Source organism: Lepisosteus oculatus, chromosome 10 (genome assembly GCF_040954835.1).
Source record: "Lepisosteus oculatus isolate fLepOcu1 chromosome 10, fLepOcu1.hap2, whole genome shotgun sequence".
NCBI classification, from domain to species: domain Eukaryota; kingdom Metazoa; phylum Chordata; class Actinopteri; order Semionotiformes; family Lepisosteidae; genus Lepisosteus; species Lepisosteus oculatus.
This window is the reverse complement of record NC_090705.1, coordinates 32,350,352-32,365,013: the sequence shown is the minus strand read 5'-3', so window position 1 is coordinate 32,365,013 and position 14,662 is coordinate 32,350,352. Positions and strand designations below refer to the sequence as shown.

Here is a 14,662-nt window from a genome sequence, read left to right as displayed (position 1 = left end):
TTATGACTGTTTTGCTAGTCTTACATCTGTGATTTGATTCTAACTTCACTCAATAATTTGAGGTAGGTGTTAATTAATTACCGGAAACATTAAATTAATTTTTGATGTGGTTTTAAAGAGATATATTCATTTTTTGTTTTGATATATTTAATACACTTAGTTTATGGGTGTAGTATTATTATTTGACATTTAAATTATATTGCTTAAGAAATTGTTATTACTTTTGTGTTAATTGAATTTCTTCTTTTACAGTATATGTACATTGATATCATTGTATATAAAATGTAGTACATTTTTAAGTGAAATGTATGTTGATAATATTATTGATTATAATTAAAGTACTGTGTGAATATACAGTATATTGTTTGTTGCCACCTAGATGATCATGGGTGTTACACCTGAATAAACCATGCAGTACTTCATCCTTATATGCCTTATTCTTTGGTTAAAATAGACCAAATACTATGAGTTAAGTACTGATATTAAGAAAACTCACTATCATTTATGTAGAGTATTTGCATTTTAAGGAACTGGCCTTTGAAAAACAATGGCCATGCACATGTATTCTTGCATGTACTGTAAGCACAAATAACATTTTCATATCTGGTGGAGTTTTAAGGGATATATATAACAATGCACTTGTTACATTGTATGCATGTAACATTATAAATGTGGAGGTGATTTTTCAAGTGAATAGAATCTGTAGGCATGTTTCAATAAGCAGATCACACAGATTAAACAGGACAGTGAAGCCTGAATTAAGATACATTGGAATGGTTATAAATTCTGGCAACAATTGCAAATATTCATTGTCTTACTTAAACAATCTGAGACAAACCATATGTTTATGTTTTTTTTTCTTTTTAAAGGAGGAGAGAGAATGAAGTTTATTTGATTAACACTCATAGAAAAGGATGAGGTCTAGCTCCAAAGCAGAAAGACCTTTTTTGTGCAATCTTAACACAACAGTGTTGGACTTAAATTTATGGTGTGATACAATAAAAAGAAAAGAGATTTGTATTTTGCAATCAATTCAGGACACAATTCAGTTGCCCTCAGGAGTCTCAGAAACTGACCTTTTCTCAGTAAAACAAAAACAATCAACCCCCCATTTCTCAGCAAATCAAAAAGAATTGAAAGTAAAGTAAAAGCCAAACAAATTTGCGGCAAAATTTCAAATCTTTTGAATTACTGTAAAGCTCAGTTTCAAATGCCCCAAGCTGTTCACTTTAATGTTAATCCTTTATAGCCCTTCCTTCAGATGAGACCTAAGGGAAGAAAATTAAAATCTGTAAGTGCAAGGATCAGTTCTGTAATTATAACTGACCACACTGGCCTTGAACTCTCAGTTTCTAGAGTTAATCAATCCTAACATGACTGAATAATATACATATAGTGAGAAATATTGGGATGTCAGCTGTGATTGTTAGATGATCAAAGCAATCACACAGAGGGCAATACATTCTTCTTACAAACAGCAGACACAAAATAGGTCATGACTGACTATTTTTATTATTGGTGTAGTATCTTCAGACAACACTAAAAACATCAACACAAAAGGTTTCCTGCTGTGATTTCTGCAAAGCTGAAGAAAAATGTACATTAAACATTAGTTGTAGCTGAGCAAAAGATTAAAACACAACAAAATTAAATTATAGACACAGAGGATTGTACTGTATAAACTAAAGCTCATCCAGTGTCTTTTTTTCTGTAATGCTAATAAGACAAGCTGAAACAACACTGAATTCTATGAGGAGAAAACAAAACAATAATATATATATATTTCCTTTAAAAGAAATCTTGATAAAACAACACACAAGCAGAAACAAATCAAGAAAAATATTTACTAAGTAACAACAGAAGGAACTATACTTTGGTAAAATTAAACACATGGAGTGAATTGCAATGTACCATTTATTTAGAAATCTGTCCTACTACTTAATTGTGGCTTTGATCAATCACAACTAAACAGCTAAATTTAGCTCAAATTAAAGCCTATTTTAACGCTCCAAACACTTAAACCAATTAATCAGTTTAATGAGACCCACTTATTGTTGTTTTATAAGCCTTTAAAACAACTCTACCTAAAGATCATTTACTATTAGGTATTCATGCTTATTTCCTTTTTACCAAAGCAACCATTTGAAAGATTGAGGTGCAATAAGCCTAATACATCACCCATACAGTACATCTTAGAAAGATGCACACAAACTCGCAGCTAAAAAATAAGTGCTGGAAAGACTGGAGTATCACAACCATTGGATATTGGGTGCAGAGGCTACAATATTCAATTTAGTCTTTGGAAAGCAGTCCTGTAGAAGAGCATCTTTATGTCTGTAAATTTGTTTTCATACTGTATAAACAGAGAACACTGTGCACTTTAGCTATTATTCTTCTAGCACAAGAAAGTCAGATGTTTTTCATACCCCATACACGAGGAAATATATCTATTTTAAACCTATTATATTTCGCGGGTTACATGCTGGCACAGTGGTTAGCATTGTTGTCTTGCAGCACCGGGGTCCTGGGTTCAATTCTGGACCTGCAGTGCTATCTGTGTGGAGTGTCTACATTCTCCTTGTGTTTGCATTGGTTTGCTTCCACAGTCCAAAGACATACCAGGAGGTTAATTGGCTTCTAGGAAAACTGGCCCCTGTGTGAGTGAGTGCATGTTTGTGTTGGTGTGTGACCTGTGACGGACAGGCTTCCTGTCCAGGGTGTACCCTGCCTTGCGCCACTTGCTTCCAGCTCCCCTGCAACCCTGAACTGGAAGAAATGGTTAGAAAATGGATGGATATATTGCATTCTATACTACGTGTTCTGTGCAAGTCTGGAAACTTTGAATTACGCTTTGGTGTTACATTTGGGCAAGGAGACAGCAAAGCTATTTGGGACTATTGCTTGTCACTGTGCTCTTTATTCAGTCATGTTTTTACAAAAAAAGTGCAGTTTGCTGTGAATCGTGATCATGTTTTCTCAGTCACGGCTTATAAATAGGAATAGGTGTAAACAATACTCAACAGTAATTAGACTCCAACTATTGGACTGGCTCAAATGAAGCTAGTACTTTCAAAACAAAACTTAAAAAAAAAACAGAAACAGGTACAGTATGGCCCCTGTGGTGCACTGAGGTTGAGCCAGTAAACTGGTCTTACAAAATGCTGAAAAAAAGAAGAAAGAGAACACAACGTTTCGGCCGTGGAGCCTTCTTCAGGTGTGCACACCTGAAGAAGGCTCCACGGCCGAAACGTTGTGTTCTCTTTCTTCTTTTTTTCAGCATGGAATAAACCTATTACTTGTTCCTTTGCAGCCTACGCATGCTGACGCAGCTACCCACCTGGTCTTACAAAAACTGTTTTTATGTTTACAGTTAATCTCAACTGAATTATTTTAAGGGTGTTTTGTGATTAATTGATGACAGTGAACCATGACTCTGCAAGTGGTGCAAGGTCATCAAATGCAACTGCTTTTAGTGGCTGACAAGAACCTCCACTACTGAATCATTTATTAATTAAATCATATTAATTTGTTCATTTTCATTTGTTATGAACATTTGATAATTTATTAGGTTCTGACACTATGCATCACTAGATAAAACCAAGAAAAAGGAATGGTATAAGATGATAGAGGCATACTGTATAAAGTGTAGAATCTGCTACTCTATTTGACCACCTGGTGGCACAATGCAGCACAGCAGTTTGAATAATAAAAAACAGAAAACAACAAAAAAGGAGCTTCTGAGGTAATATACTCTAAGCCAGAACATTTCATTTCTTATTAGTGATACATATACTCAGAAATTCATCACAGAGATAGCCCCAGCTACACTATCCCAGGCACTGCAATACTTTGTGTAAATTGGTGTCTGATATTACTGTAAATTTCCCTTAATTCAACTTACCGATACATTTTCAGATAATTAACTTAAATGGTTGTTGCTTGATTTACAACATAATGAAAACTCAAGAAAATGATTAAAAAAGTAACCATAACCTTAATTAAATGAAACGTAAGTACATAAGTGAGGTATGTACTGTACTGGAATGCATTTTAATGTCTTTTGTTTGTAATCTCAGAAAGTATCAATTGACATTAAATGAAAACTGATCAAATTGAAAAATTAAGTAATTCAAAAGCACAGTATCCTCTGTCTGAATGTATCAATGTGGAACACTTAATCAATTTTTATTTCTTCAACCATACTTTTGAAATAATTGTAATATATTTTTTAATGTTTAGAATGCCTAATAACTGCATGTCCATCAAAGAGAAATACCCATTTATCATTAGAATCCCCACACAGGCCAGGGAGACAACAAGTGCCAATAAGACAACAAACACATATTGTGCAAGGAAGACACGGAAAATGTACAGTATAGCCTGTCTGTTCTTGATTCTACAGGAAACAGAACAGAAAACTAGGACTAGGAGGAGGACTGATAGAGCTGTTAAAGTAGTATTACAGTAGTAGTACAGGGCCACGGCAGCCATAGTGCACCAGAATGCTCACCACACACCAGCTATCAGTGGGGAGGAGAGCAGAGTAATGAAGCCAATTCATAGATTAATAGATTTGTCTGCAATTTTAGACTTTTCTTTAATTTGTTTCAGCCCTCAGTCCTGAGTTTCAAAAACACCTTGTTTCAAGAGTTCTGTTTCTAACTACTTCAGCACAGAGACACAGACCTTTAATCAGTCTCTTCTCAACTTGTTCACCCTTATTTCTGACTAAACAACTCTTATAAGGTGATCAACGTATAATGAAAAGACCCAGGTGGAAATGTTTCACACACTCCAGAACCGAGCTTTTTTGGTTTCCTTTCTGGAGAGGGCCAGTCGGTTAGATTTCAGGCAACACAACTGAATGAGGGCAATTTTGAAACTGGTACATGATTGATACCATTCAATGTTGTAAGAGCTAAGCATCTTTTTTCAATATTCCAGGAAAACAAAAAACTGAAAGCACTGAGTAGGAACAGACAGTGATCCCCGTAGAACAGGATTAGGAACAACTACACTAGAGGTCACCCAGCAGTATAGCCTGTATTTCAACTGTCTGTATCCTGATGGAGAGCCTCTCAGAGGGATAACGTGGAGACATTTACTGGATTAGGCACTCTGAAGGACCATTGTAGGTTTTCATCAACATCAGCATTTAAATTGATCACTTTTAACATGTAGTGTACTGAAGAGACAGATAAAAAGTCAAAACACAGTCTCTATAACCCTATCCTCTCTTCTCTAACATGGTATAAAGTGAAAGGGGCAACACTTTACTCACCAGAGAAAAAGTTTAACTTGTTTGCTGTAATGGCATTACACAATAAGAAAAGCCCTCAATATTAAGAAATGTTTCCATGATATACTAACAGCCTTCCCTCACAAAACCCTTGTCAATCAGAAAAATAGAATCTAGCGGAAATCAGGCAGGGAGCGTTCACTTTACCCTGTAATAGCCTGCCGTAGGATGGACCAATGTGATTTGTCGATACAGCACAGCCATTACCCCCTTCCACTGCTCAGTGTGTCATGGAGGTTAATTACTATACAGATGGCTGACAGGAGGGTGCTGAGCTGGTTGTATGCCTGAAAGATAACAGTTCTGATGTCATCCAAAGAGCCTTTTCCCATCTATTCTTTACCATTGTCTCACCAGAGTAAAAGCAACATTTCCCTATCACAGCAGAAAACACATACTGTATTTGGGGAACCATGGGATATCTGAAACCCTAACATGGATGATTTTACAATGGTAATGCACCGGATGTGGCAACATTTTACTGGGCTTTTAAGCAGCTTTGGTGCCTTTCTTTTGGAACGGATATTAAATTAGAGAGGCAGGCAATTTAATTCAATCTAATAAGATAAACACATGATTCAGGAAATTCCCCGTAACAATATCAATGCTGCCAACTGATACACAAGCTACTTCTTAAATAATAATTTCTGTACTTTACCTCAAACTGTCTGTGCAGCCACCTAATGAAATACTAAGATGAATTATAATGTGCGACAATCTGATTTCTAGATTAATATGATCACATTAAGCAGTTTTTAAAAATTATTGCAAAATGCGTTCTTTTTTCTAATGTATGACATTGGGGCCATGTAAAAATGGACAAACCAACTTGCTATTTCCCCTCTTAATGATATGCAAAAGGATTCAAGTTGTTTGCTTTGCTGGAGATGCAATGTGCCATCATCTGCAAGCCACATCTACCAACAGAGACCATTTCATAACTGCCATGTATGCACTACAAAGCTTAAAATTGAACAGATTCATATAGTAACCTGTGAATCAGTTTAGTCTAGTTTTTGCCTGGGTTTATTTTTTCTTGATCTGAAGCCCAGTTGATAGTTAATACCCTGCCACTTAGGGAACACTCTTACTTTTTCCAACCACCAGGAAATTCATTCATCCACACGATAACATTTTCACTACACTTTTAGTGTTTGTGTGATTTCTTTTATAACAAAGGCATGCAATCCTGAATTAAAATGCATTTCATTTAATGAAGCCTAAAGTCTTTATTTCATAAAGAATGAAGACTTCCCATTATGACACAACTGTCTTCCAAGCCAAGCCTCAATACTTGGAAGGGGAAATGATAATATCAATTTATTTTCTGCGCTTTGTGTTCTCAGCACTTCATATTCCTTAGGTGGCAGTTCAATATGCAAGCAGTAATAAATTAGGGGTGCAAGGTTTAATAGCAACCATATGGTTTACATTTTTTTAACTCAGCATGCCTATCCTTCACCACTTTTGAATATTAATCCAATTTAATTTGTCAGCTTCCCTCTGTGATTTTATTCTTTTATCTTACCTTTTATACATGACAGCGCATGACAAAGATTTTTCTATGGATTTTGTTTCTATTGTACATTTACATGAATCTGTGCAAAACAGCCCCTCTCCTTTCGCCAGAAATACTGAAATGCTGGAGACTACATTTCAAAACTGAGGAAAATAAGATAAGTATCATAAATATTTCAAATGTTGAGAGACGAAGCTAGTAGCAGCTTAGTTTAGAGAGATTATGACCCTCCCTCATATCTAAATCAAGCATGTACATACTAAAACTGTTTTAACTATACTTGAACTGTACCTCACTAGCTTTAGTTGACTAAAATCAATTCACCATTTCTCTTTTTAATGCACTAATAATGTAATTGTACAGTATGTTAATTCTAATGACAACACAGTGGTCAAGACCAATGTAAAATGCAAAATAATAAATACCTATAGGAAAATACTAGGTGTGACATTTACATAATTTGTATTTAAAGCATAGATTAGGATTAGGAAGAACATAAAATATAAAACATAAAGCATGAAGCCTTACACTCAACCAAATCAAAACATTGGTATTCAAGGAAATAAATTAAAAAAGGCAATCTGAAAATCATTCCTGAGCTTGTGAGCATTGTGGTCTTGGATTATTTATTTTTTTACCAAACATATTTACAGTATGAATTAAATAGGAAGACCCCTTAAATCTTCTACAGATGTTTGACATTTGAATTTCTGTAGAGCATAATCTACATAACCCTTCTCAAATCTTTATACAATGGAAGTCATTTGAAGGCTGTTCTTCAAAGTCGCAGCTCGCTATCTAAGCTTCTCAAGATCAAGGCTGAGAACATCTTGAGGTCAAACAAAATACTTTAATATTCCTCTGCTATTTTTTTCACTCACTTCTTTTTCGAACAGGATCTCAGAGTGACAGATTACTTAATCTTAGAACCAATTTGAATAAGAAGAGTAGTGTAGGAAAAGAACAAAAATATTACAGTACATACTGTCCCAACAAAACACTATTTTGTATTCTATTACTGTCTGTGTCAATGGATTAGGAGTCATCATCACATATTGACTAGAACAACACAAAATGCTTATTTTAGCTGAAGTATGAGAATCAATAAATACACACACAGTTGAATAAATAAACACGTTTACAGCTGCATTTCAACCCCCAACATTGAGTCATTTGCTGCTGCAGTAAAGCCTGCAGTTCCCCCCTGATGTAGCACTTAAAAAGCTGTGATTACATCAACAGTTTTTAATAAGGTGACAGCAAGTCTGGAAAAAGGGAGTCAAGCACTTCATTGTGCTTGATTTGTCCTAGAGCAGCCAAATTTCCAGCGCGGCAGCCTGCCCCAGCTCTTGTCATCAGTTTATCTTCTGCGCTTGGCAGGTAGGCTGGCAGGATGCCAAGGCTTCTCCTGCTGCTGGTTTTAATTATCGACCTCAGCCGCAGCCCACAGCCAGGAGAAACAAGATACTGATCAATGTCACCAGCACAAGTGGCAACGTTAACTCGTCTTGACAACACCCTCCACTCTTCTCTGCTCTGCAGTTATGCAGGGCTGCGTCTCAGATGGGCTTTAGAGACATACAGTACACTTGGGTTACTCAGGACAAACTGGGGTAATTGTGTCTATTATCCCACCCTGAGCATGCAGTCCATTAAGCAGTGAACCTCTGAAATTGTAATTCCTTTGGTCCAGAAAGTCAGCACATAATCATAAAAAGATCCATAGTTCATATGATTGCATATGGATGAGAAATAAAAATGATTTATACAACTATTCATTTTTATGTTCATTTTCCTGACAGTTTATAGAGCATTGCCCTTTGTCTGGAACATATGATGTGCAAAATTGCGAATACCTATTCATAATACCAATTTATTATAAAAGCGGAATAATAATTATAACTAAATAACATTTATTTCATTTTTCTTTTATCTCAGCAGCTATACAGACTTTTTTAGATGGCCCCCAGTTTTTCAGACATAGTGAGTGTAATAATTCTTATAATCATCAGACAAAAATCAGACACAGATTTTCAGAAATGTGAGGTATGTTTTATAAAAAAAATCTATAAGATTAGAAAAAAAGAAGTCTGGATTACATGTTTTGCTATAACAATATTTGTTTTTATCACTTTTTCTTACAGTGCATGTAAACAAATTCTGGCATACAGTAGTAGTGGACGTAAGCGAACTCATACATTATGCAATGTAAATCACCAGGTTTACAGTAAACCGCTATAATTCAACATTTTGATTTGCCTTCCTGAAGTGCTGGCATTAACAATTACAGTATGCACACATGGTAGCCCTCTGAACTTCTTTCTGCTAGTGGCAATGACCTTGATCTAAAATGCTATAAAGAACAATCCACTCTATGTTCTATAATGAAAATATGTTTCTTACCGACAGATTTAAATCCAATCTCTAGTTAAAGGAGCCCCTCACTACTTTTCATTATATTGAGAGTTTCCTAATAGTCTAGATTGCTCAAGTCTTCCCCTAGAGCGGTTCCTGGATGGCTTGGCATTTCTAGAGCTTTTTAAAGGGTGAAATATAAACTTCTGGCATCAGCACAATAAAGAGAACTTTATGCCAAAAGTGAAATCACACAATGTCTTGGAAGAACAAACCTAGCTATAGATATATTATAGATATCTTATGTATGAAGAAACTAAACTGTAAAACTTTGATACCAGCTCAACCAACCCAGAATGATTGTAACAACTGAATGGATAAGGGCAGTGTTGGGTGGGCATATCCAATGTCACTTGGATATGACATTTCAGTTTTTATTTAGGAACACAGGATGCCAATCTCAAGAGTATAGCCTGATTTGCGATGACCCTCCCAATTCATACTGCAGACAACTACTGGTCCATTGTCTAGGTATGAAGTTGCTTAACCTTGACAAGTCTTATAAGAAGAGGCCTGGCTGGAAGGTGGCCATAGCCACACAACAAAAGACATCACACAGAAATGGCACCGTGAAAATGGAACGAGCCATTTGGTGGAGATCTTCTAGCAGCTTTTGCTGAGGTCCAAGGTGGTAATACTTTTCCTTCTATCCACAATATGAGATCGCTGTCAATTTCTTAATTTCATTTGATCTCTGAATGTCAACACAGAATCAGATGGAGCTGATATTCTTTGGGTCTAGGAGGGGAGGGAAGCCGGATGACATGCTCTAACACTGTGGTTTCTTCAGGTAATTCTATTGTATAAGCAGAATAGACATTTTGGAAGAGCATCAAGTACGTGTTTCATCTGCTACTGCTTGCCTTAACTCAGGTGTTCTAATTGAGATAACTTATGGGGAAAAATTGTTCCTGGGGCTCCTCATTTGGACACGATGAACAAACAGTGCACGGTCCTTTGATTTCTCTGTCTACTCCTTCAGCAGTTTCACAAGGAGAATTTGTTTCTTCCTTATCGAACATAAAGTACAGTGTAACTCGTCCTAGCCAAGTCTTTTCTTAAAGAGGTCAGTAACAGACATACTTTCTGCCCTGGTTTCCGAGCATGTTTATCACATGAGATTTCTGGTCTTATACCTCTGCCATATACTGTTTTGCCAGAAAGTTATATTCCTTTAGAATCATGCAACATATTCTAAATTGTGCAGATTGAATGAAAAGAAATGGGTTGGTTCTGTGTTACATCAGAGCTGTCAAGAACAGTTCTTTCCGGGCCCTATGCGGACGACACGATCCGGAAGGTGAAGAAACAATAGGGAAAAAATATCATGCAGGAGCGGGTCAGGAGACAGGGGGGCGTGTCTGAGGTGAGCAGGTGTTCAGGGGAAGTGAGACTGGGGCAAACGATCCAAGCATAAATGCAAAAGGGAAATCCAATACAGGAGGCAGAGTCCAAGACCAGGGGATCCATCCAAGGTAATTAAAAAACAGAACTGGGTCGGGACTGGCGGGACAGGGAATCAGGAACAGGAAACTAAAACCATAACGGAGCCAGACCCTGCAGGACCCTGTGCTCTCACGAAACGGGATTCAATGAGAAGCCTCTGGGTGACGCCTGCGTCTGGCTTTTAGGGTGGGGTGAGAACTAAAACAGGTGCAGGTAATGGGGCAGAACAAGGAAGGGCTGGAGCGCCCTTAAGAGGGGGAGTAGCGATTGTGACAAGAGCATGACAAAAACCACAAACTGAATGAGCCCTTCTCTTAAGTTGGATGGGCTGCCATAATTCATGTTAAATGCAAGTGGTTAAGGAACTAATAATAATTGCAGCTATTTTTTACAAGATCAAACTTGGAAACAGAAGAAAAATTATGAGTGACTGGAACTTGTTTGAGAATTTGGGATGGCCCTCACTGTTTCCTATGTGGATTGCTCACCATTGTGACTTTTTCCCACAGAAAATGTGAATAAAAACACAACACAATGTATGCTCATTAAAAACAGTTTTGAATGATTTTGAAGAGAACAAGAAAACCTTTTCTATGTGTTTATTTTAATGAAAATGCTGAAATGTGGCACAATCATTAAGATTAAGAATGTGGTGCCATTTTTTTCTGAGGATTGCTTAATTGTTTTAAAGTAATTTAACTGCAACACTATACTATAAATCGGACTATTAGTATATGTTCATCGCTAGAAAAAAGTCAGTGGGAATTTTTTTTTTGTCATCATTTGTCAGAGAATGGGGCTTGATGCAGCTGAACCAACTTCAGCTATGAATTGCCAAGTGCGTTCTGTATCGAGTTAGTAGTGGGAGTTCAAAAAGTACTTGCTCTCATTTAAAAACCACATACTGAAATGTCATTCCAGATAAACTCTATCTTGGTATCCACTGCTAAAGTGCTTGGGCATTATCAGCTCCAACTGCTTCTGAAAGTACTTCAAATAACACAGTTTTTGAAAGTTTCAGAATTAGAACTAGGTCACAAAACAGCTTTTAAAAAATAACTGAGGATACTTGCTGTATACCGTACATTCAAGACCATGTCCTATCCATTATAAAACAGAGGATTTGATTCAATGAACTTTGCCACTTTTTTTAAATGTTCCCAAACCGAGAGGCACTAATTAACATAATTCTTGCAATCTGGCATCAGAAAGCCACTTATTCCTGACAAGGATCACAGCAACTCAAAGCCTATTTAGGCATAATGGTGGAAGAACATCATTATGGACTTCCACCACCACCAATGGACTCTCCTCCACCACCACCAATGTGCAGCATCCACCTGGATGATGCGATGGCCAGAATACTCACCACATGTCAGCTATCAGTGGGGAGGAGAACTGAGTGACGAAGCCAATTCATAGATGGGATTATTAGGAGGCCATGATTGGTAAAAGCCAATGGAAAATTTGGCCAGGACACTGGGGTTACACCCCTACTCTTTTCAAGAAAGGCACTGGAAATTTTAATGACCACAGACCTCTGAACTTTTAAGGACCTCTGTTTTACATATCATCCAAAGGACGGTGCATGTTTACAGTATAGTGTCCCTGTCACTATACTGGGGCATTAGGACCCATGTGGACTGCAGGGTGAGCACCCCCTGCTGGCCCCACTTACACCTCTTCCAGCAGCAACCTTAGTTTTTCCCAGGAGTCTCCCATCCAGGTACTGACCAGGCTCACACCTGCTTAGTGTCAGTGAGTTGTCAGCTGTGAGTTGCAACTCTACTGTCACACAACTGGTTCCACACCATTGATGTGGTACCAGTCCATCACAGGGTGTACAGATACACAGGAACAATTAACCTAGCCAACATATCCTTGGATGGTGGCAGAATCTCTCAGTGAACTGCCACACAGATACTGTTTGTTAAGTCCAAAGGAGGGCACCCCAGTTCAAGCATTGAACCCAGGAGTTCAGGAGCGCAATGCTGTTTGACTTTGTCACCTTGTCACTTTTTTGAAAGATGTTGAAAAATGTTCACTTATACTGTATGTCATTTGACAATTACATTGCACATTTTAAAATTGCTGAAATTCTAAAACTGAAGATCAACCACAATAATTTACAACATACATAGCATAAAAATGATGCTCTGCTCTACAGCCCTCCTGCCTGAGCCTTTGAAGACATTCTATTAATTTTGCTAGAGGCAGGTGGAGTCTTTGTAAAGGTATTCACTCACTTATGCCAAGATTAAACAGTTTAAATGAAGAAGCCAGTGTCACTCTTTTTGCCAGTTATATCTTAAAATCAGTAATTTGACTGAATAAATCCGAAGACTCCAAATACAACACACCAAGCTTAACCACCAATGTTACATTTTTTTATTTTATAGACTGTTTCTGGCATGAGTACTGAGTACCACAATTTCTTTATTTGGTGGACATTACAGTTATTCTGTGGCTGTTTTAGGACTCTACTAATGTGCAGTAATGTTTGATGAGGATTGCTAAAAGTGCACAAAAAGGTGTAACACACATCTTTTTCTACCACTGTTTTAACTCAAATGGTGCAGCTCTGTTCCAATTAGCCTGTACATTTAGTTTCAAGGATAGAAGATATTTTAATATTGTATTTATGTTCGGCTGCAGTACACAGCACAAATCTGGCAAAAGTGACCAATGTGTCAATGTTCTTATCACTAAACGATGGAGCAGAACAAGACACCAGTACTTGCTACGTGTGGGGAAGCCCTAGTAATGTTAAACATTCTAAGGATTTTTATGCTTAATCTAAGATAGAAATGATTCCATAAAAAAGAGGCTTCTCTAGGATTCTCCATTATGCTGTAGTTTTGAGTGGAATTTTTTTGGTAACTATAGGAACTCTTGACACTGCTTTTCGTTTGGAACTCCGCTAGAAAAATACTAAAACTTTGAGTGCCATTTATAGTGCACTACAAAATGGGAAATTACATCTCTCTCATACTCAATCAGCAGTTGCTTAGCAACAGTGCTCTAGGCTCAACTAGCTACACTTTATGTACATCACAGGAGACAATATGGACTGTGTCCAGTTCAGACAACAACAAAATTAAGTTTATTTTTAAAGAGAAAAGATCATGTTAACCATAGATTACTATAAATACCTTTGGAAAAAAAAGTTTTAGAGTTTTAGGAGTATATGTACTATGAAGACCATACATATTATAAATGCAAAAATTGATCAATTCACTCAATTCTGACTTATTTAAGACAATAATTTTTGGAGCAGAATGGCAATGTTTTAAAACTATCGCTCCAAACCATTAGGTATTCTACTTAGAAGCTTAGAGTGCCAGCAACCCATCTGAGTAGATTCTATACTGTGAATTATTACATACTTACCAGTCTTTAAGACAATAAAATATAATACTTTCAAGAAAACATGAATTGTGCTGATCAGCCTCTTTCATATCAGTGAATTTCCTTTTATGGTACATTTTATCTTCACTACTGCTTTCTGCCTATTGCAGTTTTCCATGTGTTGGGACTTTGTAAAGATTACACTAGCATTTCACTGAAGGCCAATTCCTATACTGACCTAATCATAGCCAACAAGAGCCACTGGTCAGGTGCTTTTCAAACGTCAGCTGAAAGCAACCAAATAAAGAACATTATTTTAAGAGTGCTTTTCCCCTGGTTCAATTACCTTTACGCCATTACAACATTAAAATACATTTGCTTTCATTTACAATAAGCAGAATTTTTTAATGAATTTGCCAGGGCAATGTCAGAACCATTCTGGAGGATGACTGTATGAGATTAAGACAGAAAACTGTAAAACTACAAAACTTAAGAGATAAAGGTAAAGAATAGGGGCTTTTATATATGCAAAATAGCAGCATGCAGATTATTGCCAATGAAGAAGTAACAACATCCTGAGATAACATTCTCGCATTGGGTTAATGTGGTTGTTAATGTCTCCACTGTACAAATAC

At 36.9% G+C, this 14,662-nt stretch overlaps 1 protein-coding gene across 2 annotated transcripts in view; it reads right to left on the bottom strand.

Moving 5' to 3' along the window:
- The window catches only part of gabbr2 (gamma-aminobutyric acid (GABA) B receptor, 2), a 341,109-nt gene that overhangs the window by 43,817 nt on the left and 282,630 nt on the right, over positions 1 to 14,662 (bottom strand). The gene's annotated exons all lie outside the window — the stretch shown is intronic.